This window comes from Charadrius vociferus, unplaced genomic scaffold, assembly GCF_000708025.1.
Source record: "Charadrius vociferus isolate BGI_N301 unplaced genomic scaffold, ASM70802v2 scaffold363, whole genome shotgun sequence".
Lineage (NCBI taxonomy): Eukaryota > Metazoa > Chordata > Aves > Charadriiformes > Charadriidae > Charadrius > Charadrius vociferus.
Genome location: NW_009647942.1, coordinates 2,369,330 through 2,379,477, shown reverse-complemented (window position 1 = coordinate 2,379,477; position 10,148 = coordinate 2,369,330). Strand labels below are relative to the sequence as shown.

Here is a 10,148-nt window from a genome sequence, read left to right as displayed (position 1 = left end):
AACCATTTTTTCCCAAATACCTTCAAAGAGGGGTTTTCTTACTTCTGCACAGCAAACTAATACATTCTGCTTGTTTTACAACTCTTCACCTCAAGTGGATGAAGTAATTTGAATTTTAACATTGTTTCTGCCCAAAGACAGAAAACCATAAAATGACGTATATCGCAAACAAAGCTAAAGGCTTAAATCAGATTTTCTCTGACTGGGGTACTCTGTCAGGTCCACCAGAAACTGAGTGCAGGTTCCTATAAAGGTTGTATTGAAAGGTTGGCTGATGACTGGAAGGGAGCTTAGATGAAGACCACTTGTTCCAGCTACAAGATGGAGGGCACAGAAAACCACTGCCCATTGCTGAGCTGGCTGAGAAGCCCCTGGTTTCTAGTCACGGGAGAACAGAGATCAGTGACCTGTAGAGTTGGACAATCAAAAATAATGGATGAGCTTGCATGAACTTGCTCATGCAGCCACTTTGGTCCAGGCATGCAGACTGACACTGTGGGTGATGCATGAAAGATGGGAAGAAAGCGTGTTTTCGAGTGGCAATAGATTCTCCAGCTTGGCCTGATCTCCAGCTTCACCCAGGCAGTAGGAAACTCCTGCCCACCCAGTCACAATGTGCCCTGGTGAATGTGGGCCACAAAACTAGAATTCTCACACTCAGCTTCATACCTCCACTGTTACTGGCTCAGTCTGCTAATCACTCTGCCAGCAGTTGTATTTCTCCCCACTTCAGCAACTACCAACAACTGGGGAAATTCAGTGAACCAGACAGACAGGAAAGCCTATGGGACCATTGGGAATCCAACCCCAACCACCAAACTTCTGTGCCTCCACCACAAACATATCCTTCAACTCCAATAATTTCCTAACTGATGAGATGTACCCCAGTGTGACTGACAGGAGACAATCTGTGCTACGCAGAAACTCAAGAGACAGATTCCTCCAGTGGAGAAGTGCATCATGACTGCTAAAAAAGGGCGCATGTATAAACAGCAGCATCTCAGTCTCAGTGAAGAACTAGCAAATTACGTAAGAAAACCGTTTTCCATGTTTAGTGTTTGTAGAGAGCTACAGAGTCCTAATCCACCACTGGTGCAGGATCTCTGAGGACTTTATGGGTACAAGAGAAGCAGTGAGCTGAACTCCCCTGGCTTTGCTGCCATTCCTTTGCGGGCAAAGGGATACCCCACAGGAGTGAAGTCATCAGGATCTGACCAGACACGTGACACAACTGAAAGCCAAGAGGTATTTTTATGATGTGTTGATCAACAATAGTTGTAACCATATGAAAACGGAAGACGTCTGGGCATCACACTATAGTTTGCTGTAGACTCGCTTTGAAACACATATTGCTCAACTGCGTACTGAAATCCCTTATTTGCACATCAAACAAGGAAGCAGTAAGGAGATAAATGCCTATTCTTTCTGTTTCGCTTGGACACACATAAATTTGTTAAAAAACCTAAAGCCACTTTCATCATCAGATTTATTTCTAAGGGTAATTATCCCAATGTATAAAAAACATTTTTAAAAGATGCTTCCTGGTGTTAATTCCAGTTGGAAAGTATTTTCCATTTCCTCTACCAAGAACTAATGTGACCACATAGTTTGGCAGTTTTACAGTACAAGGTTTTGACCTCTCTTGAGTGATATTAAGGCAGATTTTATTTTTTCCGATACTCCCTGGACTTTGCCATTGCCTAGCTTGGAAAGACAGGAAGCATACGTATTTGCAGTGCTGAAAATGTTATTGTATGCAATGATGGCAATGTTAGTCAGTAGCTTTTCAAAGTAAATGAAAAAATACATAGAAAATTAACCAACTGACAGGCAGACCTTTCCTTCCAAAATTCAAATGTTTACATTCTGGGTGCTACTTCTATTCATTTGGAGGAATGATTCGATTAACATTTACGTTCTTTTGCTTCACTGAAATAACCTATTGTTTCTTACATGGGAGCCTTGACAAAGGCAGGGTATTTATTCTCGCAGCAGGGGGGATCTGCCCAATGTTAATCAAGATTGCAACCTGATGAGACTCAGCAGTTTGCAGCTGCTCCTTCACAGTCAATGAGCTGCAGTGGCAAATTGATTTTTTTCCCCCCTATTTTTACTCAACACAGAAATTGCAAAGTGTTTCTCTAGATGTCGACTGGTCATTGCAGTGCAGACCTCTGCCATCTCTTTGGCTCTGATGACCACACAGAACCATAAGCTGATGAAGAAGAAATGGAGCATGTCGGTGAATGAAGAGAGACCTACCGGCAGTTCAAACCATACTTAGTTGAAACACGTAGTGATTTTCTGGCCATGTTAAAAGGCTCATTTGGCAGAATAAGCTTTTCCCAAAGTGGAAGAATATGTTGCTGGGGAAGGAAAGAGATTCTCTGAGTGATTGAATGTGACATGGACTTTTTTATTCGCTTATATGTGGCAAGTACTACGCTACTCTTCTCTGCACTTACTGTAGAGAATACTTTATAACTGAAGTAATGTGAAATAAATAAAAGACTGGAACAGAGGGAGCCTAAGTTAGGAGTTCCTTCAGAACTGAGTCATGAAACTGATTTTAGTAATTTAATATTTTGATTAATACTAAATATAGTTTGCTGGTGATTCAAAGGATATTTAGAGTATCATGCATTAAAAAAACGAATCACTTTGAATAGCTGAGTCCTAGAAAGAGAATTAATCACAGAACATGAAACTTGGGATCTAATGACAAGAATTTCTATTGCAGGCTCAGAAATCATTAGCTATAAATGATGAAAAATAAGAAAAAAATAACTGTATTAACTGACTACAAAACAATTATGAACCATGGTGTGATTAAAATATAAAAAACACAATAAAACAGGGGGTTGTTGTGAAGTATGAGGGAAATTTCATGACACTGAACAGGATACAGCATTGTGGACTATTTTGATTTCACTTATTAAAAATAACTTCCAACTAAAGCAGATGCACAGAACCGCAGCCAGGGCAACGGAAAGCTTATCTTATCAAACAGACAAAAAGGACTTGCTGTGTTTAGCCTGGCAAAGTAAAGGCGAAGGAAGAGTTTTGGAAGTGACAAGATGCTACCACTGCAATGGACACAGTACAAGAACAAATGGGGATAAGATGCCCATGAGTAATATAAGCTGGAAATCAGCAGGTGATGCTCTTCCATAGGAGGGGTGATCTCTGGGAAAGTTGCAGGGGGGAAAATTATAAAAAAAGAAATTTTTTGTGATTATAGAAGCTGGTGTTAGCACGAGGACTAGCCTACATTTGAAAGAAAACAAGTAACAGTACGTAATACTGGGAAAACACACAAGAAAGCGAATTGCCAACACTAAATGACAGCACACACATTTACATTTCAGGCATCATCTTTGCCTCTGTGGAATCCCACTGGAGCAAGACTGATCCCTAACAGTAGGAACAGCTAACACTAACCAGCATTAATTCACACTATTATTTCCTGGAAATATGTTCAAGGAGTTAAAAGCCAGACTTTCATCTGGGCACTTAGCCGTCCTTTCTGCCTGTCAGACTCATCTCCTGAAACACCATGCTACCCGAAAGGCAAGTTCCATTAGCTGTGCCAATTCTGCACTCATGAGTAAATGTTCAATGTGGTGTACAGGAATTTACCAGCATGACCCCCATTAATGGTAATGCAAGTCATGTAACTGAGTTCCTGCTCACGGGGCTGAAAATTTACCTTGTGCTGCCTAACCCTAAAGGCTGCCTTTTTACTTAGTGCTTGTCCAGAAACAGGTTGGAATTCAAACTTCAAAGACCACATGCTGTAAAACTGAGCAGCAAGAAGAGGTACCAAACAGTGCCAGAGAGAGAACTTGGCCTCCCTTAAACAAACCATGAAAGATGTTGATTCATCCTGGACTCAAAGAAAAAAAAAAAGAAAGAAAGCAAGCAAGCAGCTGTTAAGTGTTGCAGTGTATTATCACCATCACATAGTCATTCTTCAAACATTCTGTGCACCCCATGTTAAAGTACGTTGTGTTCATTGTATTGAGCCTTATGTTTTCTTGATATAATCGCATACAGAGTCACCTGGAGAAGAGACAGAAGCGGCCCTGACTCAGGATTCACACATGAGAGAAGAAGCCATCTACCTTTCTCTCTATCTGTAAAACAAGACGAACCACATTTATGTTCCTCAAATAATGGCAATTAGTACCTAAAATTATATACAATGTTATGAAAGTTTGCCTCACTGAGTTTTCATGACGGAGATTAGTGGTTCTGATCTATGGGTGGACAATCTCAAATCTCATGTCTAACCCATAACATTCTCCCTTGCCCAGACAGAGTCACAGGCAAACTGCAAGAATGACAGTTTCCCAGGATGTGGATGACTTTTGAAAATTGCAGCTCTCTTTCTGACCACAGTGGAATTAACAGTGAGATTCATCTACTGTCCTCAGTGGTGACCTGGAGGAGTGACCATCTCAAGTTGCAGAGGTGCATGTAACTCCCTTTGGTCACCTGCAGTGACTTTCTCAGGTTGCAGTGAGAGAATGCCACTGTGAAGGTATTTTACCAGTGATGCCAAATCCGATTTTCATGAAACCCAAGTACGGAGCAATGAACTGTTTGAACTTCTCCCCACAAATTCAACAGAAAGAAACATATGTAGGTTCTCCCAGGTGCGTGTAAAACCCTGAGAAGCTTAATCTGTGAACTTGTGTTTTATAAATGGAGACCAGATAGAGGAGACAAGGTCATCAAAACACATCTGTTTATAGTTTGCAAATCTACTGCACAAATCTATTCCCATTCCACTTAAAACATCAGACATGGATATTCTCATGTATCTCAGTTTCATTTGGATCCTCTATTATTTTAAAGTAAATATTTAAACTGCGAGAGCCCGCACAGTTACGTATTAAAGACACAGATGGTCTAACGATGCACAGTGAACAGAAATCACATACAGATTAACGGACAATGAAAGCCTTGTCTTAAATACTTAACTGTTAGATTTTTACATTACAAATACTATTGTTTTCAAGAGTCATGACGCAAAATTGTTGGAGACGTTTAAGCAAATAGTCCAATCTATGGTAGACTTATTTTGAATTAAACAAGACTAGATACTGTACATGTAATAGCAATACTAAAAAGTGCAAATGTTTGTTTAGTCAATCAGCAGCAGTGATGACACTCATGTTCCTGGATCTCATCCTTTTATTAGTTAATCCGCAAGATAATAGAGCTTTTACAAAAGTCCCACAAGCATTTCCTCTACTAGAAACACCTTTATCCAACCTCCATTCTAGATAAAAAATTGCCACTTGACTTTTCGCACAGATGGAAAGAGGGAGAGTGTTTTTGATGGGCCACGGGAGAGCGTTCCAACTTCACGGACATTCCCTGAACTCAGACTGAAAGCTGTGCTCTCCAGCCCGAACCTTGGCCATGAGGATTTCCGCCTGCTTTAGTCACCCCATTGAGTCTTTTGAAGGAGCTGACAGCCGAGGAGACGATTCAGCAGCAGACTGCAAGTATGGCCAAGACTTTGAGAACACAAACTGGGAGGCCTTGCAAATGAGACACAACCCACCTGTTTAAGCGTGGCATGTGGAGACCTGTTTTCTTGGGGGACAGATATAATGTTGCGTATTGTAAATACTGCACTTGCTCAGGTCACTGTACACATTAAAAAAATATATCTATTTTAGAAAGTTGGTCTTTTCGCAAAATGCTTTGTGTGGTATGGCTTAATATGCAGAGCTTGGCTTGTTTGTATTTTTAATAACTGCAAATGTGTAAAAAGAAAAGCCATCCTGAAGTCAGTGCCAGCCTTTCAGCGCTTCCAGGAGTTTGCTTACTGGACAATAAGTTACCCTTCTGTTTTTGTTAATCAGTAGCTAATGATTTATTGACTGTTTGGAGTGGTTAAAGGTTAAAAAGAATCTGTTTCCTAGTCATTTTTAATACAAAAAAAAGCACTCCTCTGCATTGTTAATGTGTTGGTTCAGACCCCACCACCCCCAAAAGTGCTGGGTGGAAAACACCTCACGTTTACACCCTGTGGGGCTCTTTGCTTCCTAATGCTTCCAGCTACAGTAATAATGGGGAAAAATGGAGCAACTGGCATCGGGTCCCGCTGGAGGCTGCTGATGGGGCTCTGGCTGCCGGCGGGGTCCCCCCTTGCTGGCTCCCTGGCGCTCATTAGGCAGCGCGCCAGCCGCCCCGGCTCCTTCGTTAACCCAGTGGCCTCTGCTCCTCTATCTAACATGGGGAAGGGAGAAACCCCCTCCGATTCCCAGGCGATGCTGTGCTGCTTCAGTGGTCAAAAAGCTCATTAAGGGTCTGTGGCGGCGGCAGTCTCCCTGGGCAAGCGGACGGAGCCCAGGCCCCAGCAAGGAAAATATATAAATAAACAGGAAAAAACAAATGGGGAAAGCACCGTGCCTGCAATCCAAGGGGGAGAGACTAGGAAATGCCAGAGAAGCTTAGCACCGTGGCATGGACTTGCAGACTGTTCTGATCAATCGGGAAACTCCAAATTAGGTTAGATTAAGAGAAACCATTAATGTTAATCTCTGTTTTTTTAAGTTTCCCCCTACAGCTTTCCAGAGCACCTTTAAAATAAGGTGGTGTGAAGAACTGAGAATCTTTTACGCATCCTGATTAGTCACCAGGGAAAGGCAGGACAAATCGTTTCACATAAACCCCTTACTCCTTTGATGTATGTATCCCCTTTATTCCCTGAATATTTTAATGGCATTTCTTTATACAAACTTGGCTTGAGTCTGTAGAGAAACATGAGAGCCTGTGACAGTGAAAAGGAAAACCAAAAACTTCTCATCTTCTCATTGGTGAGTCAAAAATGCAAATCCTGAAAAGCCACCAGACCAGTTCCTTTTCTTAGACAAACTCCCCGAAACACCCATCCTCAGGATCCAGGCTAGGCTACAAAGTTAAGCGAGTTTTACTAGCCTGATTTGTTATCTCCTTCATGCTGCATCCAGAGGCTAAACTTTGATATTCAAAGCCGGGGCTTTCGGCACAGCTATGAGACCTGGCACAGGTGAACGGCGTTGCCTGAATTGCTGTTGCTCTTTTGGTGGTAGGGCAGAGATGGGGAGCAGCACTCCTGTCCCACCATGCGACAATGGCATGGTGAGGCTGTGAAAAGCCATGGCTACACACACACGGCACCCAGATGTGCTCCATCCCTCCACAGAGCCTGACCAGTATCTTCACAAATATCATCCAGCTCCTGCAAAGGATCTATTCTTAGATTTGACTAATTTTGGCAAAGGCTGCCGTAGTGCTGATATGAAGAATGAGTTCCCCCCCCACCCCCCCCAGCAAATGGAAATTTTACCATCACATTTGTATTCCCAGATGCTTCTCAGCTCTTTGATGCTGAATCAGTGACACAGCAAGAAGGACCTGTTTTGGCTGCCGAGAGACCATGCCCATTCCTCAAGACAACATCCAGCTTTCCGTGTGTCTACCACTCACCACAGTGCTCTGCTGCTGCGGGTTCCCTCACCCACCCTCTGCAGCCCTCTTCTTCCCTCTGATCTGCCCCTGTGGCTGGCGTGCTTTCTCCCTGCCCTCTCCTGCCCTCTGAATCCTTTTTCTGCCTTTTTTGCTGCCTCCCTCCCTTCCACCAACCCTTCCACCAACAAGGATGCTCTTCCAGGATCCTTGGAGAACTGGGAGAGGAGAGCACGTGAAGGATGCTGAAAGAGCATTCTTGTTCTCCCCCAGTTCAGCTAACCCTTCTCCCTTTGCCATTTGTCCCTATCTACCTGCCAAAGTACCACCTTTATATAAATCTTGTATGTTTAAGACTTAATTTTGCATCCAGGATGCAAATGTTATTGCTGTCATAGTCCAAGAAATACCTAGAAATAGCACAATGTGACACTTGTTCACAGCAACTAAGCTCTTGCTCCTTCAACTCATTCCTGGCGACACCAAGCAAACTGCTGCTCAGTGTGGGTGATGGGGACACAACTGAGTCTATAAAATCCAGGAATCCCACACTCCTCTACGGGCTAACCCCTCATGGCTGGGTCTTTGCAAAGGAGGTCCGCACAGACCCTTTGTGGCCAGGTAATTGCAATGTGCTGCTTCCTCTCACTTCACAGACAGATGCAAAATACCCGAAAAGTTACTGCAAATCAGCGAGGTACTGTAGATTTAGTGTGTGATTAAATGGAGATAACAGTGCACTTCAAAGCACTCACACCGAATTCCTGAGGTGCCATTTCAATGACTCTGCTGGCTTTGCCGAAGCCCTCGGCTGGCTGGGCTGCACCATCCTCAGGGCCCTATGGTGAGCACAGGGCCATTCACTCTGCCAGGTCTCATGGAGGTCCCTCGCATCTCCTTAGCCTTCAGGAGGAGCCAAAAATCAACATTTTGGGAGGTGCAATTAAACCTCCGAGGTGTTTGGCGGCGTGGAGGTGTTAGACAGCTCAGCTCAAGCAGAATCAGGCTCAAGGAGCACCACCGGGTGCCACCTTCCCTAGGGTGATTTGAGAGCCCCACACCATGGGGAAAGCCATGCAGCTGAGACCCAGCTTGGGCGTGGGGTGGGCACAGACCAAGAAATGGCAGTGCTGTAACCAGGCATGCAAGTCAAGCCTTTTTAAAAACTGGGAGGAGTGAGAGGAATAAGCACTGAGCAGCCTTGCTGAGGATGAGGCTTCCAGAAGAGCTGGGGCTCAGGTTGGTTTTGACACAACATGGTCTCTACTGTCACTCACAGAACGAAAACCCTGGGGACCCTTTCTGGAAAGTTACTGTTTGCATTTGTGTATAAAATCACCGCCACAACAACCCCTGTTTTCAGGTGGTGTTTGCAAACTCTGCAAGAACAACACTTCTGAAAGCAGGTGGGGGAGAGAAAGAGCCAGGCACTGGGCGTGCACTTGCCCTCCTCTTCCCCAGCCGCCCGAGAGATTGCCCAAAGCTGTTACGGAGAGCTGAGCAACACAGGGCTGGGGAGCAGGACACACTTCGCCTCTCAATGACCTCCAAATGACTTTCACTGCTTTACACTTTCATTTCCCGAGACACAGATTTAGAGGCGAGTTATTTGTTATTTTGTGTCAAGACAATGGAATGTCTCTCTGCGGCCAAATCCTGATTTCCTTTCCCAGATATCAATCACTTCACACTTACCCTCTACCAGAAAAAAAAAACAAAACAAAATCAACAAAACCAATTACTACTAATTGAAACCCGCATGAATAAATATCAGTGGAATTGCAGGGAGGGGCTTTTAAAGTTCAGGCTCATGTGTGCCTGTTGTGCAAGGGCAGATCAGCTGTCCCCTGTTACACCCAAAACCACCTGCAAGGGCTCCGCAATCACGTCTGAGCAGGACCAAGAAAAGTAAATATTAGCCAGGTGGCCCTTCAGTCCTTTTCGGGAGATGTTAGGAACTGAAACGGTTGCCACAGGCCAGACACCAAAGTCCTGCTGAGGGAGCGGTAGATGCTGTGGAAGAGTGTAAGAACAGGGCAACAACACTTCTGTCCTTCTGTCTCTTGGCTTCCCACCTGCAAGACCGCAGGCTGAAGCTTGAGACGGGTTTTCACAGGATCCTGCCACATTTTATGGATGGAATGGACTCATGTTATCATCTAATCAGCCTTCTGCCTTATACAACCACAGAACATCACCCAGTGTGAGTCCTGCCTCAATCACACGGCTTGCACCTGAGCTAAAATTTTCCTTTAGAAAGGAAAATACTGACTTGATTTAAAGTTTTCAAAGGACAGTGAAGCCATTGGAACTGTGGGCAGATTATTATGCAGATTATACACCTTCACTATTAACGATATTGTATATAATTTCTAATCAGAATCTGTCAAGCTTCCATTTCTATGTATCAAATCTATGGTCTTATCTAGACTAGGACTTTCATTGATGATCCTCTGGATTTAGGTGGAAGAGGATGAGTTAGGTCTCAGCAAGGATGCGAGTCTGAATCTTCAGCCAGAATGCCAGGAAATGACTCATAAACTGAACTATTTTTGCAGAGATTACCTTTTCTCGTGGTATTTTAAAAATTGAGTTCTGAGCATGTAGGAAATGACGTTTTGCAGTCAGACACGAGCAATGTATTTTATGTGTTTTACTAGAGCAACATTTTGAACTTTAAA

The 10,148-nt window shown here is 43.7% G+C and overlaps 1 protein-coding gene across 1 annotated transcript in view; it reads right to left on the bottom strand.

Moving 5' to 3' along the window:
• The window catches only part of CELSR1 (cadherin, EGF LAG seven-pass G-type receptor 1), a 174,455-nt gene that overhangs the window by 50,328 nt on the left and 113,979 nt on the right, over nt 1–10,148 (bottom strand). The window lies entirely within an intron of this gene.